The sequence below is a fragment of the Myotis yumanensis genome, unplaced genomic scaffold (genome assembly GCF_028538775.1).
Source record: "Myotis yumanensis isolate MYYU_CA2020_CCGP unplaced genomic scaffold, mMyoYum1.0.hap1 SCAF_1, whole genome shotgun sequence".
NCBI lineage: Eukaryota > Metazoa > Chordata > Mammalia > Chiroptera > Vespertilionidae > Myotis > Myotis yumanensis.
This window is the reverse complement of record NW_027223752.1, coordinates 80,566,168-80,581,319: the sequence shown is the minus strand read 5'-3', so window position 1 is coordinate 80,581,319 and position 15,152 is coordinate 80,566,168. Positions and strand designations below refer to the sequence as shown.

The 15,152-nt window shown below is 42.7% G+C and overlaps 1 pseudogene; it reads right to left on the bottom strand.

Moving 5' to 3' along the window:
• Positions 1-5,479: 5,479 nt before the first annotated feature.
• LOC139003804 (sal-like protein 4 pseudogene) lies at positions 5,480-8,609 on the bottom strand (annotated as a pseudogene).
• Between the last annotated feature and the right edge of the window lie 6,543 nt (positions 8,610-15,152).

Genomic DNA, 15,152 nt, shown 5'->3' with positions numbered 1-15,152 from the left:
ATTCTCTGATCATCTTTATCTCTATTTTGGATTTGTCTGGCTCTAACTAATTTTTTGTTTGTTGTTTATTCCCCTGACTTCATTGGTTCTTGGATTTAGTTGGCACTAATGTCACTGCAGGGTCTCTGTTAATTTATCTACCTGACTATGGTGATTTAAGCTACTTACTCTCTGGTTGGGGAGTAGAGCTGTAAACCACTTGCTCCTAAGTGTCCTCCATTATGGAAGATAGGGTCTTATGATTTATTGGGTGGCTGTTGATTGCTTGGTTCTTTCTTTAAATATTTTGTCTCCTTTTTCCTCATTTCATTTGCCAGAGACTTTCCTTAGTTTTTATTAACCTGCCTCATCCACTTTTCTTCCCCCTGAATCCTCAGGCCCTTCCGGTTACCAAAACTGTTCCAAAGATAGGTTCTATAGCACCTGCCCAAGCATGTGTAACCGACTGACAGCTCTTTAAAGAGTTTATCTCTCCTAGGAGAAAGTGCTTTGGAAGGGGGACAAATACCTCCAAAGTGAAGGCATATCTGTGGGATTTAAGGATTTAACAGTAAGCTAGAGGAAGAGCTTTCCTGGGACTCTTGGAAACCTTTCTTCTTTTTTTTGTTGCTTAAAATACTACAAGTAGTACATTTGTCTCTGCCTTCCCCCCACCTTCCCCCAGCCTCCGCTACCCACCAGCATCTTGTGTCCATTGGTTATGCTTATAGGCATGCATACAAGTCCTTTGGTTGATCTCTTAACCCCCAACCCTCCAAAGCCTTCCTACTGCAGTTTGACAGTCTGTTTAATGCTACTCTGCCTCTGTATCTATTTTTGTTCATCAGTTTATAATGGTCTTTATTATCCATAAATGAGTGAGATCACATGGTATTTTTCTTTCACTGACTGGCTTATTTCACTTAGCATAATGCTCTCCACTTCCATCCATGCTGTTGCAAATGGTAAGAATTACTTCTTTTTTACAGCAGCATAGTCTTCCATTGTGTAGGTGTACCACAGTTTTCTAATCCATTCATCCGTTGATGTGCACTTAGGTTGTTTCCAAATCTTAGCTATGGTAAATTGTGCTGCTATGAACACAGGGATGCATATATCCTTTCTGATTGGTGTTTCTGGTTTCTTGGGATATATTCCTAGAAGTTGGATCACAGGGTCAAATGGGAGTTCCATTTTTAACTTTTTGAGGAAATGCCATACTGTTTTCCACAGTGGCTGCACCAGTCTGCATTCCCACCAGCAGTGCCCGAGTATTCCTTTTTCTCCGCATCCTCTCCAGCACTTGTTGTTTGTTGATTTGTTGATAGCCATTCTGGCAGGTGTGAGATGGTAGCTCATTGTTGTTTTGATTTGCATCTCTCGGATGATTAGTACTTGGAGTGTGATTTCATATGTCTCTTGGCTTTCTGAATGTCTTCTTTTAAAAAGTGTCTATTTAGGTCCTGTGCCCATTTTTTTGATTGTATTGTTTATCTTCCTTTTGTTTAGTTGTACGAGTTCCCTATAAATGTGGGAGATTAAACCCTTATTGGTGATAACATTGGCAAATATATTTTCCCATGCAGTGGGCTTTCTTGTTGTTTTGTTGATGGTTTCTTTTGCTGTGCAGAAGCTTTTATTTTGATGTAGTCCCATTTGTTTATCTTCTCTTTAGTTTCCAATGCCCTAGGAGATGTATTGGTGAAAAAATTGCTTCAGCATATGTCTGAGATTTTGTTGCCTTTGGATTCCTCTAGTATTTTTACGGTTTCCCATCTTACATTTAAGTCCTTTATCCATTTTATTTTTGTGTATGGTGTAAATTGGTGTTTTAGTTTCATTTTTTTGCATGTATCTGTCTAATTTTCCCAACACCATTTATTGAAGAGACTGTCTTGACTCCATTGTATGTTCTTGCCTCCTTTGTCAAATATTAATTGAGCATATTGGTTCAGGTTGATTTCTGGACTCTCCTATTCCATTGATCTATATGTCTGTTCTTGTGCCAGTACCAGGCAGTTTTGAGAACAGTGGCTTTGTAATACAGCTTGATATCTGGCATTGAGATCCTACCTACTTTGTTCTTCTTTCTCAGGATTGCTGCAGCTATTCGGGGTCTTTTTTTTATTCCAGATGAATTTTTGGAGAGTTTGTTCTAGGTCTGTGATATATGTCATTGGTATTTTAATGGGGAGTGCTTTGAATTTATAGATTGCTTTGGGTAGCATGGACATTTTAATGATGTTGATTCTACTAATCCATGAACATGGTATGTTCTTCCATCTGTTTATGTCTCCCTCTATCTCTTTTTTCAATGTCCTATAGTTTTCTGAATAGAGGTCTTTTACCTCTTTAGTTAAGTTTATTCCTAGGAATTTTAATTTTTTTGGTGTGACGGTAAATGGGATTGCTTTTTTAGTCTCTCTTTCTGTAAGTTCATTATTGGTGTATAGAAACGCCATAAATTTCTTGGCATTAATTTTGTATCCTGCTCCATAGCCAAATTCATTTATTAAGTCTAATAATTTTTTGATGGCGTCTTTAGGGTTTTTTATGTACAATAGCACGTCATCTGTGAATAAGGACAGTTTTACTTCATCATTTCCAATTTTGATGCCTTTAATTTCTTCTTATTGTTTAATTGCAATGGCTAGTACTTCCAGTACTATGTCGAACAGGAGTGGTGAGAGAGGGCATCCCTGTCTTGTTCCTGTTCTTAGGGGAAATGGTTTTAGTTTTTGCCCATTGAGTATGATGTTGGCTGTGGGTTTGTCATATATGGCTTTTATTAAGTTGAGGTATGATCCTTCTATTCCCACTTTGCTGAGAGTTTTTATCAAAAATGGGCGTTGGATTTTGTCAAATGCGTTTTCTGCATCAATTGATATGACTATGTGGTTTTTATCTCTTGATTTGTTTATGTGATGTATTATGTTTATTGATTTGTGGATATTTTACTATCCTTGCATCCCTGGAATAAATCCTACTTGGTCATGGTATATGATCTTTCTGATGTACTGCTGGATCCTATTTGCTAGAATTTTGTTATCTATGTTCACGAGAGATATTGGCCTGTAATTCTCTTTCATTGTGTTGTCTTTACCTGGTTTTGGTATTAGGGTGATGTTGGCTTCATAGAATGAGCTTGGAAGTGTTCCTTCCTCTTGAATTTTTTGGAATAGTCTGAGGAGGATAGGTTTTAGTTCTTCCTTGAATGTTTGGTAAAACTCCCCTGTGAAGCCATCTGGCCCTGGGCTTTTGATTGCTGGAAGCTTTTTGATGATTGCTTCAATTTCTTCCATAGTTATTGGCCAATTGAGATTTTTAGATTCTTCCTGATTGAGTTTTGGAAGGTTGTATTTTTCTAGGAATATGTCCATTTCCTCCAGGTTGTCTAGCTTTTTGGAGTACAGTTGTTCATAGTATTTTTTTAACAATCATTTGTATTTCTGTGGAGTCTGTTGTTATTTCTCCTTTTTCATTTCTGATTTTGTTTATTTGGGTCCTCTCTCTTTGCTTCTTGGTGAGACTGGCTTGAGGGTCATCAATCTTGTTTATCCTTTCAAAAACCAGCTCTTGGTTTTGTTGATCTTTTGTATTGTTTTTTTGGTCTCTATGTCATTTATGTCTGCTTTGATCTTTAGTATTTCCTTCCTTCTGCTTACACTGAGATTTTCTTGTTGCTCTCTTCCTAACTCTTTGAGTTTTAGTGTTAGGTAACTTATTATCATTGTTTCTTGTTTCTTGCAGTAGGTTTGTAGAGCTATGAACTTCCCTCTCAAGACTGCTTTCGCTGTGTCCCATAGGTTTTGGATTATTGTGTTTTCATTGTTGTTTGTTGCCATGATGTTTTTTATTTCTTCTTTGATCTCTCTGGTAACCCAGTCATTGTTTAATAGAATGCTATTTAGTCTCAAACAGGTTCTAGTATTGTGTTCATTTACAATTTCAGAAGAAAAGGCAAGACTTGGAAACTAGGGTCTTTCCGTCTTCTTCCTCCTTAAACCATCAGAGCAAAGTTTCAGCATTTGCTTATAATATATGCAAGAAAGGGATTTTTAAAAATCACAAAACATCTTGAAGGTCCAGCCGCTCCCACCAATACATCAACTCTTAGGTTTAAGACAGGGACTGGGATTACTTTCAGTGGTCATAAAATAGGAAAAAAGAGACTAACGCTACAAAAATACAAAATAAATGAGGAAGATAAATTGAAGCTTTCATACCCAGGACTCGCCTGTTCCAACTTCATAACATTCATGCAGTACTAACGGGGGTAAAGAATCTTCACAATTACTTGGCATAAGTCACATCAAAATTTTTATAAAAATTAGTATGTGAACCTCTTATCAGAAACATGCCCTCCATGAGTTTCTTCAATAATGAAAGACTCATTTCTTCACTAGAGTAAACACTGGTTAACTAAATCAAGTCACCTGAGGTCCCCTGCTCAGGTGCCCACCTGTCCTGATGTTCAGGAAGGTGGCATCTGGAAGCAGGGAAGACACTGGCACTCTTAGGGCTCAAACTGAACTGTATTTCAACAAACAGCAACACACACATTGACTCCTGAGGGACTAAGATCGTTCATTGGAGGGCATCCTACTCATGGTCCCAAGGTGGAAGGAATTTTGTAATTCCACACCTTAGTTAAAAATAAAAAGGAAAGTACATTCAAAAAGGAAACAAAACAAAAGATGGGTTTAGGGTTGAGGGACAGGTCACCAAGGATGACAGACCTAGTCCATTTACCTGCACACAGTCTCGAAAGTATGCAGCTCCCCCTTCCCAGTTAGGCTAAGCAGTTTCTTTCTCATCGTGGTTTAATAAGTTCCAACTTGAAACAGGGGACAATCTTTGGAAATAATTCCTCTAGCTTGTACAAAGTCTTCATATATACAGTTTCTCTCAAGTAACAAAGCCTCTTTGCAAGACCCGCTTCTTCCAAAATTAAAAAAAAAAATACTAGTCTGTATTTATTTTAGTATGTATGTGGTTTTTGTTTTGTTTTTTAACAAAGCAGCATAGCAACATTGTGATTGTTGGATGTGTGTGAGGTTGTGGTCACTGTTATGGGTTCACTCAGCGAGATAGACCACCGACTCAGAATTTAAATTTAAAAGCCTTTATTAAGCTGGCCAGCTGACTACAGTTACAGCACCCTGCTGAAGCAGAGGCTGAACTGCAGCCCAGACTACAGGAATTACAGCATTTTTATTTGAAAAAACCACAAAGTTACAAAACCTTAGTTCCCAACACAGCACAGCATCATTACAGTAACTACCTTCCTATCTATGTGTTTTAGGAACAGACAGCACAGCGCGACCCACCTGGCCAAAGTGCCAGATATGCAGCCCAGCACAGTCACAACTGTAAACATTTGCACATCAGTAAAAAAACAAACAGGAGGAGATGGGTTTTTAAACAACAACGACAAAAACAAAAGATCCAGTTCAAGCAGTCACTCTGCATTTCTCCTTCACATGGGCTCTCCCGTCGCTTAGCTGACCGCAATCTTGTTTTCCTTCAGGAAGTGAGGGGACTGGTGTTTAGGGACGCTGTCAGCAGCACCCGGCTTTTCCACGTCGCTGCTAACTGACTGGGAGCCATCGATCTTGGAGATTGGGGTGTTGCTGACAACAGAGCTGGCACCTAGGGACAGCAGGAGAGTTGGGATGCCTCCGCTCTGGATCACTGAGATCTTGTTGGCCTTCATGGCCAGACCATCGTTGAGCATGGTGGTGTACTGGTTCCACACAACAGGGTCCATGTTCACTGAAGGGGCCATGATTTCCTTGGGAAACACCTCTGGGACCCTCTTTGTGTCTGTTCCTAGAAAAGCCATGGTGTTCTCGATCAGCTTCCTCCCGCGGCGCACGGAGCTGTTGTTGGCACCATGAGTCATATAGTGAACCTTCAAGTTGCCTTTGGTGGTGAAAGTTCATCCACATATGTTACACACAAAAGGCTTCTCCCCAGTGTGAGTCCGCTCATGAATCTGGAGGGCACTGGCTGACAAGAAGTTCTTCCCGCACTGCATGCAGGCATGCTGCTTGCCCTGGTGGCGTGGCTGGGCCGCTAGCAAAGGTGCCAAGCCTGGGGACATGGTCGCAGGTTCAAATGCACCAAGAACTTCCACTTTGACATAGGCTGGCTGGGCTTGGACAAATGGTGATGGGAGACTGCTCCGACCTTCCATCTCAGTGAGGCTGCTGTCCTAGCTGTCTGCTTTGCCACCAGCATCACGAGACTTGGGCTTGATGCTTTCTGCTTGGCTATTGGCCTGGGGGAGGGCCTGAAAGGAGGTTGCCTCCAGGATGTCTGGGCTTCGGCTCTGATACTCCTCGTCTCCTATCACTGAGGACGAGGAGTTGGTCAAGCCATCACTCTCCACTGAACCATTCTCTCGGCTGCTCTGCAGCTGCAGGACCAGAGGAGCAGGACCCACGTTCCCCGAGGCCTCCAGGGGGGCCATCAAGGTGAACCCTGTTGTAGGCGATGCCGAGTGGATGCCAGAAAAAGGCATGGGGACCTTCAAGGAGCTGCTGGGAGCATCTTGGGAGCCATCTTCATCAGCATCGATGCTTCCGACAATGTCATCTTGACAGACAGCACCTGTGTGGCCATTCTCACCCACTATCATCAGCTCAGGACCCATCAAGTCACAGGGACTCTCCAGCAGGGGTGTGTTGGGAATCTGACCACCCATGTGCAACCGAATATGTTGCTGCAACATGACTGCATTGGTAAACTTCTTCTGACAGATGGGACACGAATGCTGTGTCTTTATGGATGTGTTGGTTCAGTGAACCCTGAAGTGTGTCTTCAGGTTGCCTTTGGTGGAGAAAGCTCGGTCACAGATCTTACAGCGGAAGGGCCTCTCCCCAGTGTGTGTTCGGTAATGCATTTTGAGGGAGCTTTGGCGGCTTAAGACCCGGTGGCAAATGAGACATTCGTTGGGGTCAGTGGTGGCCTTGTCAATGTTCTCAACCAGCTGCTGCAACTTCATTGTCTCTGACCCTGGCTTGGGTGTCCCCCTCCCTTGGAAGCCACCAATCCTTGGGGAATTATGGTTTGGCCCCACCCCAGAGAGTAGGGATCCATCCTCACTTTCTGGAGACGGCCCAGGCTGCAGGTTGAGGACCAGTGGGCCACCCATTAGGTCCTTGGGGTTAGTCCCCAAAGAGAGGTTCTGAGGTAGATCTACATTGGTGGTCCCTGTGACCAGGACAGGTTTTCTGTCTAGAGAGAGACTCAATTCATCTATGGGGACAGGTACAGAGAGTGCATAAGGAACGCCATTGCCTGCTGCCATTTTGTCATGGAACTTGGTAAACAGCTGGGGATTTGCCTTCACCTGGGGGTGTCGATGAAAGTGTACCTTGAGGTTGCCCTTGGTGGTGAACCAGTGGCCACAGACAGAGCACACGAAGGGTCTCTCTCCAGTATGGGTTTGGAGGTGGATCTGCAAGGAGCTATTAGTCCCAAAAACCTTGCTACAGTACTTACACTTGTGCCTGTAGAGGGTGGCCTTGTCTTTGGGTTTGACATCCACCGGGCACACATTGGGTGGCTTCCCTTTCCCTTTCTTCGACGGGTCTAATTCCACTGTGGAGAAAGGGCTCTGGAAGAGCACAGAGCTTGGGGTCCGGGGTAGCAAACCACCAGGGATGCAGTTTGGGAGCACCCTTGTCCCATCTGGCCTCAGGGCAAAGGACAGCAACCCTGGGGATACCAAGCTGGTGGTGGAAGGAATGCTTGTGTGAGGTAGCTTGGCTTGTTTCAAGGTGTCCAGGGACAGACCTTGGCTTCCAGTTTTCTGGCTGAGCAAAGCCACAGCTGAAGAGACCTGCTGGGATGCGTGGCTGCTTAAGGTCTTCAGGGTGTCAGCTCCCGCTGCACCGGAGTGGAGGGCATGGGCGGCCCACATGTTCACTTGGACTCGTATCTGTTTGGTGAGCTGGATCTGCTGTAGCTGCTGCTGCTGCAGACACAGGATCTGCTCCAGGACCCACTGGATGCTGTTGGCACCTGGTAGGGGGGTGGTCAGCGTGTCCGCGCTCTGCTGATTCACTGCCACCTTGGTGCCCCGTGGTGCTTGAAGAGTGTTGTTAGTGTTGGCCACTTTGCCTTTGGGTAAATAGCTTAAGTCCTGGGCTGTGGGTGGCAGGGCGGGTTCCATCTTTAAGTACAGGACAGACTCCATCCCTGGCTTCTCCTTCATGTCCCCTGAGCTGCTGCCATTCTCCCTGTGACTGTCCTTAATGCTTGGACTGCGTGGCTGGTGGCTCAGCCCAGCCCCTGAGAAGTCTCCAGAAGGCATCAGCCCCTCGATGTCGTTCATGATGAGGACAGGTGGGTGTTTAGTGCAATTTTTCTTATATTCTAAGAACTCAGAGAAGCTGAAGAACTCTCCGCAGCATTTCTCACAGATGTGAGTCTCCTCCTGACGAGGCCTCTTTACTGTCCCTGGGTCCCCATTCATGTCATCGCCATTCCCCGGGTAGTTCACTAAAGCACCTGGCTCCCGCCGCCTCCGGCGCTGCTGCGTCCACAAACCACGGCCCGGCTGGGGTGGCTGCTGTGTCGGCATGGATGTGCTGGGGCTTCGCTTGCTTGCACCTCGTCATGGTGTGAGCATGGGGGCGCTGGCAGCGCTCGCCCGCTCCCTTGGAAACCTTTCTACTCTACCTGCCTTGTTTGGTAGCCACTACCAAACCCAGTTGTGCTGATGAGCCCTGAGAGAAGCCAGGAGAGTTTGCATGGTTAGTGTCTCCAAAGTGATATTGGAGAATGCATTTTTTGACCATGAAGAATAATGCAAAGAACTTTGGCCTAGGTGTCTGTCACTGTTTTAGAAACGAAGACTGCAGAGATGAAAAAGGCAACTACTCTTCTCTCAGGGTGTTCTATCTAATAAAGAGACAATGAGATCAATTAGCCATTAAAGGAGTGGTGGTTACCAGTGGAGATAATCAGTTCTGCAGCTGTGTTGGGGTCCAGCCCCAGCAGGTCCAGGGGTTTCCAAAGGTGTTGATGGAGTCGGCGAAGAATGAAGGACACGGAGGTAGCATTCTGTTGATCAACAGCCTAGCCAGGTTCTCCAGCCAGGTTCAGTCCAGGATCTCCAGCCAAGTTCTGTCCAGGTTCTCTTGACACGTTCTCTCGCTAGGTTCTCCAGCCAGGTTCTGTGTTTTATTGTCTTGTTACATCTGTATTTATACCAGTTTGATTTTAATCCTATCAATTTCTATTCCAAAGGTTAGGGCGTTTCTTATCTCCATTCCAGGGAGTAAAGATTATGTAGCTTAAGCGTGATTGTTCATAGTTAAAGTGATTAACTACCCACCTGGCACTTAGTTAACGGGTTTTATTCCCTCCCTAACTTCAGGGAAAAATCTTTTCCTACACCTTGATCAGCTTGATATCCTATTTGAGTTACTAACTGTTGTCTTTTGCCAGTAATAATACAAGCTTGTAAACCTTCTAAAATGTCTCGTCCCCATAAGTTGACTGCAATTCCAGAGACGATATAAGGCTGAAACCATCCTGTTTGTCCTTCCTCATCTTTCCACTTTAACACTGCAGCGCTGTGTTGAGTGTTATTAGGAATTCCAACACCCGTGATAGAGTCTATATAGCTTCTACCATGGACCAACTTGGAGGCCAGAATTCTTGACTGATGACACTAATATCTGCTCCAGTGTCTACTAGACCTTTAAACATTTTTCCTTCTATTTTTAGATTAATCATAGGACGGGTCTTGCTAATTTCCTGTATCCAATATATATCTGAGCTTCCAAATCCTTGTGTCCTTCTCTTCTTATTTATAACTTCACCTTGCTGAATATAAGGTAAAAGCAAAAGCTGAATATGTTTGCATTCTATAATTACTTTGATTTCTCCCTTATATTCTGAATCTATGACTCCAGGAAAAACAGTTAGTCCTTTTAGTGTGTTTTCACTTTTTCCTAGGACTAAACCTGACATTCCTGGTGGCACAGGCCCCCAAATTCCTATAGGAATAACTTGTCTAGCCATATCGGGGATCAGGGTGATTGTTATTGTGCTATTAAGATCAAAGTTAGCATTTCTTTCTGGAGTTACTTGAAGGAGGAAATCTATTGTGGTTCTGGCAGGGTGGAACTTCCCCTTATTTAATAACAGGGCTGGGGGGAGCCCCTCAGGCCGTTTCCCTGCGGCCCGCCATTTCCTATGTCTTGATTTAATGGCTGGCCCTTTCTATGAAATTTAGGTCTACATGGATTGGCCCAATGACTCCCCTTTTTATATCTGGGACATAGACCTGCATTACCTGAGTTGGGAGGCAGAATGCTTATGCCTTCTCCCTGAGCGCCACCTTTTGGTTGCTTACATTCCTTTTTAAAATGTCCTTGTTGTCCACAATTGAAACATAATTTGTTTCTTGTTGTAATGGTGGCACTTAGTAAGCTTGCCTGAAAAATGCCTGACCCTACATTCTGACATGCTCGAATCATTTCTGTAATGGTACTATTTTTTCTTAGAGACATTAAACATTTCTTACAATCAGCATTTGCATTTTCATAAGCTAATTGCTGAGCCAAAATATCTCCTGCTGTCTCATGTTGAATCTGCCTTCTCACTGCTCGAGGGAGGCGAGCTACAAAATCAGAGATTGACTCAGTGCACTTACTAAAGGCTTTTTCAGGTTCCCCTTTTGCTGGTAAAGTCCACCAGGCTTTTCGTCCACAAAGTCTAATTTGCTCATACGCCTGCTAAACGTATTGGAGCTGATTTTGAACATCACTAAATTGTCCCTGTCCCGCAAGCATCTCAAAAGTTATGGGAACATTCTGCCTGAGATTTGAAGAAGCTTGCTCTTGACATTTCTCTAAAAATTCTCCTTTCCAGAGCAAATAATCTCCTCCATCCAGAGTTTCACGAGCTAGAGAATACCGATCATAAGGAGCTAGGAACGCTTCAGAAATATTAGTTATAATTTCTCCAGTAAATGGAGCATTTGCACCATTCTGTATTACACTATCATGCAAGGCCATATCATTTTAAAGTCAAATCTTTCATGCTGTCTTATTATTTGATTTGGGAACTGTGGATTAGCTACCTGTATAATAGGAAAAGCAAGTCTATCTTCTGTCATGTCCTTTAATCTTTTTCTGATGGCTTTTTGCATAGGTGATTCTGTTAGTGGAGATTTAAATGTTTCACAATCGGGACATGAAGGCCACTCCTCCAATTTATCTTTCTGCTTCTCTTTAGGAGCGGAGGGTGCAAGGGGAGGAGGTCTTTCTTCTTTGAAAGGCTCTAGCAAATGCCATACCGTTTCCTACAAAGAGAAACAATTTGGAGGCAAATTTTTACCTGCTGTTGAGCTTCTTTCAAGTTCTGACCTACCCGTTCCCAACATTCAATATCCAATGTATCCTAATCAGAAAACCATGGATTATATTCTATAATAAACTTTAGAGACTGTAAAAGATCTTCTGAAACTGCAACTCCCTTATCCTTTAATAAGCAAGTCAGAAGTCTATAGGAAAGTTTCTCCTCTCTCGACAAATTCTGCCCCATTTTGATCTGGTTGAAACAAAAGAAATCACTGGAGCACTTACCGATCCGAGGGCTTCCACAGCTGACATGAGTTTTGCACGCAGTTAAACTTCCACCACCAGGTCTGGTGATGTGTTTCCGCTCTGGCAAATCCTTTCCCTTCAAGTTCCTTGCTTCGGACGCCGATTGTGAGAGTCCACGGCCAGCGTGGCTTTCGCGGGTTCAAAAACTTGGAGGGAGGGCTGACGCACAAATGATACACAAGACGGAATATTAATTTTTATACAGGGGGAACCAGAGAAAAACCCAACTAAAGAAGTCGAGTTCTCCCTGTTGCTCTTTTCCCAGCCGCTTTTATTAGCTAGAATACACAATTGCCTTTAGGAATGCAAACAGACATATCAATGGTAATGTTTAGCAAACAGTAAGATTGCCAGGTCTTGGGGGAGTTTGCTTTAGGCCATTGGGTCAGCAGCAGGTAATAAAATGTAGATATTCACCCTGTGAATATCAAAAGGAGTCCTGGTCAGCCTTCTGCCAGACTCCTCACATTTATATCAATTACTGTTGATCTTGGTCTGCAGCAGAGCAACACATGCCAGACCTTAGAGATAGTCTTAATAAATGAGTCCAGTATGAACCTTTGTTTTTCTATAGCTTATGGAGAAGGCTTTCCATAATCCTGGGAATTTATAGCTCTCATACAGATAATAACCTACTGTTTTTGTATTTGAACCCTTTATCTTCTGAAGCCAGGGAGAGGAGATTATTGATAGGCATTAGTGATGTTGGTTTTATCAAAGTCCAAATGAAAGTACCAAGCCAAAGATGGGAAAGGAAGAAGACCAATGTAGACTGAGCACATACTATAAGGTAGGACCATCCTACATGTTATACTAAATCAGGTCAGCCCACTCCCACACTCCCAATCTGAGTGAAATTCAGCATGTCCATACAATCAATGCTTAGGTCACAACTTTTCCCCAACTTAGTATTTAAACATTTACATTCTCATCACACACATAAGCATATTACATACATATAACCCTCACCTTAAACTACACACAGCAGAAATCACATTCAAATATAATCCATATCACACACACCTCTAATATTTATAGCAATTACCACACATGCTCTGCACAAATAACGTATATAAATGTCACACACATTGGAATGATATAATTTATTGTGAAGGGAGGATCATTCAGTTTGGGTAGGTGTAAGAAATCAATATCAGTAAAATTCTTGGGATAGTTGAAAGAGATTCCATGTGTGTTGAATCTTTAAAGATTTTTAAATAAAAAATAGGAGTAGAACAGGTAAATGACAACAGAAGGGTATTCCAGATAGAGAACCAACATAGGTAAAGTTATGATATAAAGAATCCATGTGAAACATAATTCTAAGTAGTTGGAAAACATTGCCCATAAATGTAAAGCAGTGATTAGGAAGAGCTATTGATGTGGGCAAGGCCCACCACTTGGGAGACACTCATCACTCTACTAAAACCAGAGGGTGTGGTTAGAGGTTATTATGACCTCTAACAACCAGATGTCCTCTATGCTATCAACAAACCCATTCATGCCACAATGGAATTCAATGTAGCTGTAACTCCTGTGCTCTTTGTACCCCTTTTTGTTTTTCACCAAGTAACACTTGATTATTTTGAAGGGATACTGGAACCATATATATATATATATATATATATATATATATATATACATTTCTGTAGCGATCTCTCCAGTTCCTGATGCATATGTGCTCGATTTTGTGCCAGAAGGTATAGATGAAGAAGTAATAGTTCCTGTCTTTTGGAGCTTCTCTTTCTCTCATGAGATCATTGCATCTGTACTCATTGAATTCCCAGCTTGTGCTCAGGTGGTGCTGTTTCATGAATTCCCTCCCAGAAAGGTCCTGGCTGTGTACATGTAGCCCACATAAGGGGAACAGCAGGACAAGAGAGCACCTTGAACCTTTAGAGAGAATGTCTTCTGTCACCAGGATCACCTGAGGAAGAGAGAGGAAAATATAACTGCCACACTGCCCTCAATTTGTGTCTTCAAATGAGCTCTACCTTAAAATTCTGTTTCCTGCTAATGTAGATACTTAGGCTCAATTTTACCAGTGGGATCCAGACTAGAAGATGATAAATCTCATTAGATAACAAAATTTACAAGAACTGAAAATATGCTAGAGCCTGAGTGAGACAAGCACAAAATTGTAGAAAATAGGTAAATTTTATTTTGAGAATTCCAAACACCTTCTCTTCACCCAAAACAAGGAGCATTCTAGCTAGTTCTGTTTTAAAGTCCAGATGTGTTCTCATAAAAGAGTGTGTCTGAAAGAGAATGGTATTTTAAATTTTATATCTGTGAAGTAGAAAAGGTTTAAGGGAATGTAGAAGATGAGTAGACTTGGGAAACATTTTCCAAGCAGGAAGGACTTGGCTCACTGAAATCCCAGGCTGTAATAAAACTGACTCTGCAAGTGTTGCTTATCTCATTTTGACTTCCTCATAGCACTTCCCCAATGCCTGCCTGAAACATGGTAGTACGTTTGACTGCCCACTTGCCTTCTCAGGGGCCATTTTCCTAATTATCATCATGCTGAATGATCTTGATTTGCTATTAAGAATACCATCATAAAGTTTGAAATAGGATTCTAAGCAACCAAGTACCAAGATTGAAACTGCCCTCAAAGGAACTACTCTGGTCAAAATCAAGGCTTAGAGATATTTGAAAAAGTCTCCCCTTTAAACTGGATCTTGGTCCTCAGTTACCATGAGGAGTTAACCTGACCCTACAGAAACTCTTAACCTGATTCTCAATATCTCAGAATTGGTGTCCTCAAATAAGCCTAATAATAGCTTTCTTTTACTGACCTGTGAGAGTCTAATGGGATTTGCAAGAGAGCACTTTTGAGGGTCTCCAGTACTCTATCAGACACAGAACAAGGGATAGGCAGGTCTCATTTGTGGCACCCTATCCCTAGCTCAAATGGCCTAAACAGGATGAGAAGACCACCATTCAAGCTACTTCAATGTATTATGCTTGAAAATATTGGGGAGGGAGGAAGTAGAATTTGTGAGATTAATGCTGAATTAAATTCAGGTCTTTGCTTCTTACAAGTTGGATCACTGCATTCTCAACGCTACCACCTAGAAGGTCAAGCAAACCCCTTCCACTCTTCCTGGGCCTTCCCCCCAGCCATGCTCAGTACCAACCCTTCTAACTCTAACTTGCCCTATTCAGATTCCATACTCACTTCACAGGTTTGTGGGGATTAGTGTGTGAATCTAAAGAGCAGAATCAGTGTTCTTTCCCTTTTCTTAGAGCTAAGAAGACTGAGGCAGTGAAGAAAGGAATAGATGTGGGAGGGGCAGTGTTCCAACTGATTGGCAGTGGTGGTGGAGGAAGAGGGGACAGCCTTACTCTGTGCACCTGTTTACCTCCTCATCTAGAACACTGGGGGTCATACATCAAAGACAGTGTTCTGGGTACCCAGGAATGGCAAGGCCCTGGAGGCAGGAGTTAAGAACAAAATTTAACCAAGTAAGTTTGAAGATCTAATTGGCTTTATTAAGCAATTCAGGAATTGGGTAGCATGCCATATAGCAACTAGAA